This window comes from Dipodomys spectabilis, unplaced genomic scaffold (assembly GCF_019054845.1).
Source record: "Dipodomys spectabilis isolate Male_0828 unplaced genomic scaffold, ASM1905484v1 ptg000449l, whole genome shotgun sequence".
In the NCBI taxonomy this organism is placed as follows: domain Eukaryota; kingdom Metazoa; phylum Chordata; class Mammalia; order Rodentia; family Heteromyidae; genus Dipodomys; species Dipodomys spectabilis.
In genome coordinates this window covers 2230136-2242648 of record NW_024871126.1, presented here as the reverse complement: position 1 = coordinate 2242648, position 12513 = coordinate 2230136, and the positions used below count along the sequence as shown (strand labels likewise).

The following is a 12513-nucleotide window of genomic DNA, read 5'->3' as shown; positions in this document are numbered from 1 at the left end:
ACACAATGGGGGATAGGGTCTACTAGTTAACTACGGGTTAATCTATGGATTTGCAGGACAAGAGTTAAGTCACATAAAGAAGAACAAAAGAGGGGAAAAGGTGAAAAGGATAAAAAAGGGAGAAAAAAAAGATCAGAGGTTCAGTAGAGCTAAACAAAAAAACAAAAAGATAATTCAAAAAGAAAGAAAAAGAGAAAGAAGACAAAAAAAAAAAAGAAAGGAAAACGCACATTCACGTATCCCTAAAATAAAAATTATTAGAGGAAAAAAAAGTTACTGGAAAACAATTTTTTTTTCAAAAAAGGCAAAAATTAAAGATTAATAAAAGTTTTAGAAAAGAAAAAAAATATTTTTATATATATAAGGTACCAAAAAAAAAAAGAAGAAGAAGAAGAAAAAAAAATTTCTTTGATTTTCTTTTTATTTTTTTGGGCGGGGTGGGAAGAATCCTGTATCTCCCTTGTGTCTGTAACCAGCCTCTTGTTGGAGTCTCTGGTCTGCTTGAGGTCCTGTGGCTTGATTGGTTTCTTAAGTCAGTTTGTTTGAACAGGCAGAAAAATGCTCTGCTTTACCCAAGATTTTGAGATCCCCCTCCCAGGTTAGTTTAATGGGAGGGTGATCTGCTTTGAGAATCACAAAAGAGGGGGATGCAGTGATGAGGCTAGGTTCTGGGTAGAGTTGAGGCCTTTCACAAACAGTAGCTTTTCCCTGGGGCTATTTTGTGAAAAACTCACAGAGCCCAGCCTGGAGCCATTCTCAGGGTTTCTGTTTTTCAATTGATTATGGAGGCTGCTAGAGGGAGGGGCAGCCTCTGGCTCTGGTTACCCAGTGAGGAAAGCCACTCCTATGGCTGGTGCCTGAGCTGGGTGACTTTTCCCTGGATGGATCTGAGTCTGGCAGGTCACTTCACCGTTAAGTTCTTGTGACCTGCTAAATGACTCGTTTTATTCCAAGGCCTGAGTTGGAGCTAGCAGCTCCTCCGAGCTTTGTCGGTATCCAAGATGGAGATCACCGGTGCTGGGGGGGAGGGTTGGCCTTCCCTCCTCTGCTCCCTGAGAAGGATTGAGGACGTCAGGCTTCTACTCACACCGAGTCTTGGATCCTGGGTAGTCTCTGGTCTGCAAACTGCAGGATGAAGATGTCCGCTCTTGTCGGTTCTTGCTGGTGTTGAGTAGAATCCACTCGCCTGCTGAGTCTGGCTCCTTCGTCCCGGACTCTCTGTGGCTCAGGTATGGGTCCCCTGCGGTCGCCACCGCGACACTGCCACCACAGCGTTGGCTGCTGGCAAGCGCTCAGATGTGTCTCCTTGCCTTGGCTTCCCCTCTCTTGTCTAACTCTCTGTCCTTTGATGGCACACTTGGTGTGATTCTCTGGCTTAGGACTGTTCACAGGAACTCTAAAACTGCTGTCTCTGTGAAAGCTTGTTCAGGTTCCAGTTTCTCCTCTGCCATCTTCCCGGAACTCTTCAAACATTTTTTTAATTAAAGTACAAATATTTCCAAAATGTGACCAGGTAATGAAGCCTTCTTAATAAAGTATGTGCTTCTTGAAAACACAGTAACAACAAATATGTTTAGAACTACAAGAAATTAAATTTATTTAAATTCACCAACCATATAAAAATTAAGAAAATAATTTTTAAATATTCATGTTAAATATTTTAAAAACAAAATATGTGTCTAAATAATTTACATGTGTAAAACTCATGCAAAATTAAATTAACTAATCCTATGACTCTGAAAAAAGAATTACTCTAAAGAAAGAAAAGAAAATAATTAAGTTCAAAATTTGAAATTTAGAAAATAAAATGAAATGCATTCTTTAGTTGACTTAAGTAACTGTAAACCCTCTGTATATCGATTTTATAATAAAAAAATGCATGAACAAAGAAAGCAAAAATACCCATTGATCAGTAGCAACAGCTAAAGCATCAGTATTTCTTTTTTTTTCTGTACAAGAAAATCGATGGAGGGGATAACAATGTTCTTTCCATTGAAAAATATACTCATTACCTTACTTATGTAACTGTAACCCCTGCGTACATTACCTTTACAATAAAATTAAGTTAAAATTAAAAATAAACTAAATAATATACCAATTAAGAATTCTTAGAAGCCATTGTTTAAAAACTTTGTAAAAAGCTGCCCTAAGTACCCAAGGAATATATTTTGATGATACTATTTAAATACTTAAACTTCAGCAGAGAAGCAAAAAGTTTATAAATGTTACAAAGTAAAATAATAAATCAGAATATATAACTATTAATAAAAATCATAAGTTGAATTTATAGTGGTAGTCAAATATGTGAGAAATGAGACGAATTGCCATTTGCAGTTAATAAGTGAGAAAGAATTTTCTAGGTCTTTTAAATTTATCTTAAGATAATGAAGAAACTATTTTGTCACATCATATGATAATCAGATAAAGATGATAGTAAACCAAAGAACAGATTGAACTAAGTTTTGGGATGTTAATGTATTTAACTATTTTGGTTGTGGGTAATTGTGGGGATTTCAACTTGGAGTATTGTTCTTGCTAGGCTGGTGTCATATCAGTGGTTAATTTTAGAATAGGGGTTCCCTTTCCACAAGAACATGCACCCGATTTGTCCTTTTAGCCTTCCCATCATCAATGGCATCAGAGTTGCACACTAATTTGTCTAGCTGCCTTCCTTGGCTGGCCTGAATTCTGCAGTCCTTCCAATCTTAGCCTCTACAAAGTGCAGGATGCTTGAAATGATCCAGTCACCCAGCTATACATTGAGAAGGAAGTCCACTAAACTTTTGGCTTGGGTTCTGTTCTCAAGCCTCCTCAGTAGTTAAGATTAGAGATGGGATCCCCTGGTGCCAAATAGTAACAATATTTTTAAAGCACCTAGACATATATATGAGTTAGGCTTGTGATTACCTCAGGAAAAGAATAAAAGAGAAGTGAATCATAAAGGACAATCAGAATTTTAACTAGCTACTCAGAGGCTTAATCAGCTTAGCTAGCTACTCAGGAGGCTGAGATCTGAAGACCACTGTTCAAAGCCAGTCCAATCCTGAAAATATATGTGATTATCTCCAAAAAATCGGAATGGAGCAATTGTTCGAGTGGTAAACCACTATCCTTGGGCACAGAAGCTTAGGGATAGTGACCAGGCACTATCAAGCTTCAGGAATGATGAATACATGCATGAGCACCTGCATATGTGCGTGTGCATACACACGTGCGCATGAACACACAAACACACCAATGAGTATTTCAATGCGACCTTCTTTAATTTTTTATCTTGTTGTATCCTTTTGCCATGTATTAGTTCACAAATTAACAAAATCAGCTAAGCAGCTATTTACATCAACTCATCATGTTTCTCTAATGTCTATTCTCTTTTTGCAAGCCTGCTTTTATTTGACCCAAAAGTAAATTATTCAGGAGGGCAATTCATCTCCCTCAACTCTGTAGTATTAGATGATTGTTTAGGTTCTTCCTAGCTATATGATTTTGTGAAATTCTGCATCGAACAGCTTATTTCTTTCACGAGAAGGGAAGCCTCTGTCAAACAATTCATAATAGGTTTTTCTCCTCCTGGCAAGCATCTGTAGTTTTATTATCTTCGTATATTTCATGATCTGTCTCTGTATGCCAAAAACTGCTGTGAAAATAAAAAGACCCTATTCATCATTTAGCATTCATATAACATTCATAGGTATGAAGGTGTTTAAATATTACTGAAATTGCTTTGGAATAAATAATGTTGACCTTGACTATCTTGAGAAAGAAGAATTGGTTTCTCAGCACTTAGGTAAGAACGTGAGTGAAAGAAACAAAAGGAAAGTTTGGAACAACTCAACACATACATTCAAATGAAACAAAACAACCCAAGAAAACACAAATTAATTCAGTACTCAAAAACCTGCAAGAAATGCAAAGATTTAAAAAAATCAGCTATGATAAGCTTTTGAAAATCCTGACTACATGGGAGTCTACTGTTGTGAAGACAGTGGTTAAAACTTAGACTGGACAGAATGATCTGTACACAATGCCATGCACCTGTTATTCTAAATTCCAGGAAGAATAACATAAAGTGGACTGAGCCCAAGATCATACACAAGAAGGAAGCCTGATTCTATTTGAAAAATAATCAGAATAATTTAGGGCTGGGGGCATGACAATGTGGCAAGAACACCCATTTAGGAGACACAAGACACTCAATGCAAAATATATTATGGTTATTGAATAAAAAAGCTATGACTTTAAATAGTTGGAATGATTGTAAGATTTGAGTATTTCAGTGGAGAAAAAACCCATGAGAGAGATAGAGTGAACCCATGTTGTGATCCTTTCTACTTAAGCTATAATGTTGTGTGGTACTCCAGACATAACAGAGTTATCTTGCAAATGAGCATGGATGTGCATTTGGGTGATGGAAATACTCTACTTACACAGGTGTAAATTAGATTTTTGGCTCGATTATAGTTCTTGAACTAAGACTCTGTGTGATGTCCCTGACCTTATTCTCTCAAGGCTATCACTCTACTACTTTGACCCACAGTTCCAATTCTGACTTTCTGTTCATTGTTTGGAGATAATAGGCTCATGGACTTTCTTGCCCAAGATGGCTTCAAATCATGATCGTCAGATCTCATCCTCCTGAGTAACCAGGATTCCAGGCATAAGCTGTCTATTTTTTAAATAATTTAGTAAATCATACAGTTACAGAAGTTATAAATTATCATTACAACCTGTGTAATAGATGTGTGTATGTATATATCAATGCATACAGATAGAAATATTTTAACGTATCTTTGTATCTACAGTAGATTTATGAAAAATCAACCTTTGTTGTAAAATAAAATGAAACAAAAGTTATTAAGGAGGAAAACAAAGGGAATTGTCACATTTTTCTTGTTGTTGAATGGAATATGAATTGTGAGAATCAGTTTAGGAAAACCATCTTAATTTAACAAAATGGATAATGGGTATTAATTCCAATCTCTCTATTTGCCCATATTGTGCATCCTCACACATGAGTGTCAAAATCAAACCACAATTTTTGCTTTTGTATTTAATGCACCTGTTATAATTTAGGGGATTGATGAAGTAATCAAAAAATGACTAAAATAATAGTAAGTGAGCCTATGAGTTAGAGCTGAAAAAGTTTTTAAACATTATAATAGCTAATTAAATTGAATTTATCTTAATTTTCCTCTATTGTTATGTCCCTCATTCCCAAATTAGAAAAGTGCATAGAAGGTTCTCACTAAATTATTGTACAATAATGAAAAAAATGCATTGCACAGTGTGGTTTTAGCTTATTGAGACCTGTAGGGTGTAGTGTGTTTTTGAGGACTTGCAAAAAGTTGTGATGGAGAAGGAAGGACGGATGTACTTATTCTGGAAAATTGCCTAGAGGATTGCTCCCAGAAAGATAGTGACGAATTCTTCTAAAAGATACAGTAAAATCACTTTCACAACCATGTTCACTGCTGCACTATTTACTGTAGCGAAGTTATGAAAACAGCCTGGATGCCTTATGGTGGAGGAATGGTTGGAGAAAGTGGGGCACATATACACAATTGGATTGCACCCATCCATTATGAAGACTGTTACATAATTTGCAAAGAAATAGATAGAACTAAAAATATGTTAAGTAAACTAAGTCGGAGCCAGAAACACAAAGGACCCATGTTCTGTCGCGTATTTGGAACATAGGACTTTATGCAAATTTACACAATAGTATTGCAGAAGAGTATTTAAAAGGTGAAATTTCTTATAAAATTGAACTTTTATTCCAACAAAATGAATACCAAGAAGCTATCATTTGGCAGATATGAGAAAGTCAAAGGGAAGGAATAAAGAGAGTTATGGATGAAGAGAAGGAAGGTATAATATTCAATGCAGAAACTAGAAGAAATGAAAGTGGGGTGATGTTTGGAAGGGTGTGGGAAAGTTATGTAAAGATCCATTGTACTTATAAACTGAATTGTTGAATAGAAATTCCTTCGTACAACTATTTAATAAAAATATAACTAAAAACAATGGAAACGCGGCTGGGAAGGTGGCTCAGTGGTAGAGAGCTTGCCTTGCATGCCTGAGGCCCTAGGTTCGATTCCTCAGCACCACATAAGCAAAAAGTAAAAAGCCAGAAGTGGCGCTGTGGTTCAAGTGGTAGAGAGCTAGCCTTGAGCTGAAGAGCTGAGGGACAGCTCCCAGGCCCAGCGTTCTGGACCCACGACCGGACCCCCCCCCAAAAAAAAAAAACAATGGAGACATTTGAATCTTAAACTGTGTTTTCTTAAACCATGAGTCAAAATAATAGTTTCCTTCTCAGAAATTTTCTTTGCAGTTTTTTCCTCAAAATGACATAAAAGTGACCAACAAAATGAATGTCAATACATCACATTGCATATCCTAAAGAAACACAATATAAAAATCACAGTAAAAATGTTAGAATTCATCACATGATAAAATAACAAGGAGAAATGATCAAATCCTGATTGTTTTTCCAAGTACGTTACGTATGGTATCTAATTTGATCCTCACAATAATCCCATAAAGTAGAACTACTTTCATTTCTAATTCTCAGATGATGATATCGAAGTCTTCAGAGTTGGAATTATTAGTACAACATTGCACAAATAGTAAATCTTAGCCTGCGCCCCATTCCCACTGTATCAAATAACTTCATTCTAATTTATGGCTAAAATACCAGCACTTAGTCCACTAATTCTAGGAAAATTTCCCAGAATTATTGTCCACATTCTAATAATATTTCACTTTATCTTTGTTAGAAAATAGGAAACTAAGTGGGATGCCGGTGGCTCCATCTGTAACCCTAACTACTCAGGAGGCTGAGATCTGAGGACTGCAGTTCAAAGCCAGCCCAGGCAGGATATTCTGAGAGATTCTTGTCTATAATGAACAGCTAGTAAACCAGAAGTGGCACTGTTGCTGAAGCGGTACAGTGATCAACTTGAGCGGAAGAACACAGGGACAGTACCCAAGTCCAGAGTTCAAGCGCCACAACCAACCAAAAAAAAAACCAAAAAGAAAAAAAAGGAAATAGGTAACTGTAATATGAAAACTCCAATTTCATAATCAATTTATACCTCCCTGGTGAAAGGAACTTCTAAACTATAACATTCTTGATTTCTAGCTCAAAATTTTAGAAATCATATTCTATCCCATGACAACACTGCATTGCCTGGGGACCCTCATCTCTGTTTAACACAGTCATACTGAAAGAATAACCTTCCCAATTCCTGATGGAAACAGACTGCCGGTCTATAGACCAATCATTTCCACATTGTAGCTCACATAAGTTGTTTACCATTAGAAGTATTTTGATTGCTTTTTATACCCAACATTTTGAGAGAAATGTATTACATTAAAATGCTATTAAAGCAAGACTGATATAAAAATCAACTTTGACCCCAGATAAATATTTTACCTTTTATATACCCAAAAATGCAGTCTTACCTATCATTAATGTTAGGAACGAGAGGTTAAAAATCATAGACACCAAGACCTAAGCATCAATTAAAGACTCTCCAACTTGTGAATACAATTGGTTTAAAAAGATATAAATACTACTGCACGTTTTTCAAAATTTCTTGTGATACTGAAGATTCAATCATAAAATATTAACACTTGAAAACAACTCATTTTCTTGGGAGTAGGACACAAAACACAAGATTAATACTAATCATTTTCAAATACCTTTATTTTTCTACAAATTCACTCTTATAATTATAAAGAGTGTGAAACTAACTGAAGTAGAGAGCCACAAAGGTAATAATTTAACTGCATCATCTACATTCAAAAAACTATTACTAGAAACAAAATTATACTAATAATTAGCTTACCAAACCACTTTATTCTATTTTATTTACTTTCATAAAAACTGGGTTTTCGTAAAATGATAGATTAAAAAAGCCTATATACCCACTTACATCTTCAGAACTTAAAAATATTTATTTCAGAAATGTCTTTAGCTCTATAGTCAATGAACTGAAATAATACTAAAATATTCAAAGGCTTTTCAGAAATTGCAAGACTAGCTCTGGGTTGTTATGTATGTTGGAAAAGATATTCGAAAAGCCTTATTTGTTAAATTTGGGATAGTTACTCCCACAAAAGAACCATTAGTGAAGATCCAATTGCATGTACAAAACAAGTTCAAATGCATCCACAATCTGGAGGTGACACAGGATTTTTGTATGTTTGTTTTTGAAAGGTATATATAACAAGCATATCCACAATACTGTTTTCAGTCAATACGATGGGATATTCTAACCTAATAAATACAGGGTTGATTATCTTAGTGAGAATAGATATGATGTTACAAAGAAAGTTATTTTCAACAGAAATCTGGAAAGAGTTTATCCACCTTGTGTTTCACAGGAATAACCAGAGAGTAATACCTGTTTGGTCAAGTAGGTCAAACTCACTCCATGAGTATATCTTAAAAGTATAATCAATTTAAGAGGTCAAATACATATTTTGTACTGACAGTTATCTTACAGCAATAACTTACTACCTAATTATATCTGCATCTTCTTACCTGACATATAACAAGAGCTGAAATTGGTCTCTTTTATCTAATTTAATGTTGTATATGCTTTGATTATGATGATGTTATTATTTGACAAATAAAATGTACAGAAGAGTGGCTCCATAGAAATGACATGACAGAACACTGATAAATAAAAACATTGCAACACAGTTAGCTCTTTTCAGCCTCATCCTGTCCACATTGGCAAGCAACATTGCAACAGCACACTCACACATATACACATACACACATGTGTGCACATGTACACACATATATATGTATGCTAAATTCAGGGTTTAGTACAAAAAAGTACAAATAAAATATTAGTGATTTGGACAAACGTTAATTTGCCTTATTACAAAATAATACACAATCCAGTCACCATGGGTGTTACATTTTACTTGCCTCGCCACATGTGACCGCTTAATTTATGTTAAATAATTAATTCATTCATTTGTTTTGTGCTAATACTAGCCTTGAATTCAGGGCCTGGTTCTGTCCCAGAATTTGTTGTTTTTTTGTTTTAAAAATTTGTAAAAATTGTTCTCCTACGTCATAATGGTTTGGTTAAGTTTCTTAATTTTCAAAAATGCCAATCCATATTTGTGTCTGTACAAAATATTTTCACAATACAAAGCAACGGCAATATCTTACTTTAAAAATTCATGGATTCAATGGTATTCTTCAAGTGAATTGCCTGACTTTGATGTCAAATTGTATTCAAGAGTTGTTTGTATACATCTATAATGATTTCTGCAGAGTTTGTGATTTTTTAAATCAGAAATCGTTTTAACTTATCTGTTGAAATGAGTAGTACAGAAACTAAAAATATTTCTGGTGCTTGTCTGAAAAAATTATATTTTAAAATAATCTGTATTTTGTTTGTATAATGTCCATAATCTATTTCATTCTCTCCTAGATATAATACTTTGAATTCTACATTGTTCTATATTATATAGGTTCATTAATAAATGTGTTATTTCAGATAGCATTCCATATAGAAAAAGTTTAAGATTCCTTTTTTACCTAGGTCCTTATAGTATTTTATTTCTTTGGGATAAAATGACAATGTTATCTACTTTCAAAAGTTTTGTAAAGATTATGCTATATAAAGGCCTTTCTTAGGTGAGGATTTAATACACTGATGTCAAACTAACTTTCAGTTCAATGAATTATATGTGTTGTTACATTTGTATTTTTTTTATTGTGAAAATACTGTACGGAGGGGTTACAATTACATGGGCAAGATAATGAGTAAATTTCTTATCAAGCATTGTAGCCTCCTCCTTTGTTTCCCCTTCCCATCCCTTCCCATCCTCCCCCTGCCCCCCCACTCAATCCTCCCCACTACCCCCCCCCGCGTTGTAAAGTTCATTTTTCACATAACGACTTGTGTTTTTGTAATCAATTTTTTAATAACTGTTTTTCATTTCTTGCTTCTGAAGAATGAAAAATATTGAATTCTTCACAAATTTTCATATCATCCTTTTGCAAGTGCCATGATAATCTCTATATTGTTGTAATTTGGGTAAACGTGCTGCTGAAGCATGTAGTATCCTGTAAATTTAAGTAGTTAATGATGCAATCTTTATACAGGCATATATCCTTGGTTGACTGTTTGTAACCAGGAAACCATATTGTTCCTAAAAATGCTATTGATCTTAATTCTCTAAAATTCTGTGTATTTTGGAAAAAACATATTGTTTGGTCGATTGCTCACATTTGCAATTTTTTGTCAATGACTATTTTAAGTCTTTTTCATTTTAAATTTGATCATACTTTGAAGCCTTTATAGCTAGGTCCAAAGGTGATAGCTTTTCAAGTACTTATTTATCAACTGAGTTAGCTTTGTGGAGCTAATGGATTCAAAGCAAGCCTTGCTTAAGAGCTACTTCTAAACTTCTGAGCTTAAAATTTCCTAAATGAGGTCGTACTGGCACAAATGCCTACCTGACCCTTTACTCTTTTTCATATAGCAACAGACCAACCAGAATATCTTACCCTGACAGCATAGATTGTCTTACTGGAACAAAACTAATCTTAGTTTAAAAGGATCATGGAGAGATGAACAATTAAGACAGAATCATTTAGACTAGAAGGCATTTTATCAAAATATAATTGTTTCTTATACCTAATATTTCAAAAGTAGCTAAAGCCAAGAAGATGAAAAAGTTTTCACATGCATGATTACCTAATGTCCTGTCCAGTCTACCATCCAACCAGGCAGGAATTTACACTACTGCCTTTCTTTCACCAAATATTTTCATAGTTACAAGAGAAGTCTATATGTTTCTCCTTGATATTAGGCCTTAAATTGGTGATGTTTATCACAGTGTTTCCTCTTGCCTCTAGGCTGTAAATCTACAAATGGTAAAGCTTTAGGTCCAACTCTGCCAAACACTGAGGTAGAAATAATGGAACAATACTTTAAAACACAGTTGCTTTTGATGCCCTAACCACAACAGTACATTGTAAAACATGTGCCTTTTTCTTACATTATATATAGTTATATATTTTATCTTTATACGTGCTAATATTTTATTTCACACAGTGAAACTTACTAGAATTAATTGATAATTTGACATATAAATAGATTGGAATATAAATAAGATTTAGAATGTACATTAGAATATAAAAAGCATCAATTCAATGTCCTCGGTATAAACTTTTGATACCTTCTAAGTGTTCTTGGTCTTCTGAATTCATGTTGTAAAAAAAAATTATTGTTTTCCTCTAATCTATAAGGGACTTTACCCTGCTGCTCTGTTTATTGTTTTAATTCACTGATGCCAAAATATTTTTCTCCAATTTTGGAAGCCTTCCTACTGATTATACCCAATTTTTCTGATATGATATCTAAAAGGTATTACTCTTCTGCAGGACCCATGGGTCCTAGGATCCCAGGTCCCAGTTATCTGCTTCATCAGATAACAAGGGCAAGATATCTCACCTAGACTCATGAAACATGTCAACAGAAAGTAATTGAAAATCCATCTCAATTCCTTACGACACCAGAATTAGCAGTATGCAATTGTGAAATGCAATGCAACTTAAAATGAAAGATGAGATCACAAAATCTAACAGAAAGTACAGCAATTCAAACTTTCAAAAAAGTGACCAGACCATATGTGTGACCAAGATCACAAATGTCACAAAATTATTTTTAATACCCCTCTTCTAATGATTACTGAAAGATTTAGTCCAGCATAAGTAGGCCAAAAAAAAAAGTTCCTGAACGATAGATCCATAATTGGTCTACCAAGGCTAGGAAAACTTGACTTCAGGTCAAATATAATTCACAAAAACATTAACTGAGAAGATCGTTAATGCTTCAAAATACTGGTACTTCAGTGAAACTTGGTTCTGTTGTATAAAAATGTTATCATTCACAAACAAATGACAACCTACATTTAATCTCCTGAAAACAGATTCCTTTTCAAATAATATTTTAAAAATCACATTCACCAAAATAACATTTGACAAGTAGACGATAGTGACATTACAAATTTTTCAAGTTTAGGGTGCAAGTTACAATAGAGTTGATTAATTTCTCCAGCACTAATGCCAAGCAGGTTCATCCATTCATTAAAGTGTAGAAATAGTACCACCCACCATTTGTGTTGTTCAGTAGGTGCCTTCCAGAAATGTGTCAAATAGAACAACCTCCCATAATACAAACCCAAAAACTAGCTAATAAAGTAAGTTTCATCACTTAATAAGGTACATTTTAAAAAGTCACAAATAGATGCTTTATCATATGTTGTTTTATGTTTTCCCTATCTGTCTAACATAGTAAGAAATATGACTTAAAGTCATGAATATGGGTACTCATCAGAGATGTGACAAACAAAAAATCTGTCTTCTATTTCTACCATATTCCTCTATAGTAGTAAATCATGGTTTTCTTCTTTTTCCAAAACTTATAGGTAGTAGAAAATATTATCCCATGTAAAATAAAATAATCACAAAACTTT

General features: G+C 34.2%; 1 pseudogene; it reads right to left on the bottom strand.

Moving 5' to 3' along the window:
• Nucleotides 1-9988: 9988 nt before the first annotated feature.
• Nucleotides 9989-10088, bottom strand: LOC122097994 (annotated as a pseudogene).
• Nucleotides 10089-12513: the final 2425 nt, after the last annotated feature.